We start from the raw sequence: 503 nt of genomic DNA on the forward strand, positions 1-503 counted from the left end.
TGTTTCAACATTGCATTGGTGTTTACAGTGTACTTTTCAGCACCTCCTAGCAGATTACTTTCACTCTAGAACATTGTATGGAAATGTACACATAAGCCTATGAAAGACAAAAGAGCTTTAGATTTAGAACAACAGTGTGTAAATGGTCTATCAAAGAACTTACTATTTTGAAAAAAGTGTTTGCCATCTGATGCAAGTGCTTCATTTTCACATGTGTTTATGGCATTTTGAATGCAGTGTTTCATTTTGAAGGACATGAGGCATTTTGCATTTTGTGTGAGCAGTTTGGGGAATTATGTGTAGAGTTTTGAAAAAAGGAGACATAGTTTTGAAAACGTGTGTAATCAGTTGTAATAAACTGTATTGGGCAAAATAAGCTACTTGCAGATATATCTGCTTCAGCATTTATAACATGACTATGACTATGAAAAAGAAATACAGGGGTGGTGATGGAACAATGCACGCCTTAAGTGTGAGAGACCCGGGTTCAATTCCTATCTGTG

This window comes from Micropterus dolomieu, linkage group LG09 (assembly GCF_021292245.1).
Source record: "Micropterus dolomieu isolate WLL.071019.BEF.003 ecotype Adirondacks linkage group LG09, ASM2129224v1, whole genome shotgun sequence".
Taxonomy (NCBI): domain Eukaryota; kingdom Metazoa; phylum Chordata; class Actinopteri; order Centrarchiformes; family Centrarchidae; genus Micropterus; species Micropterus dolomieu.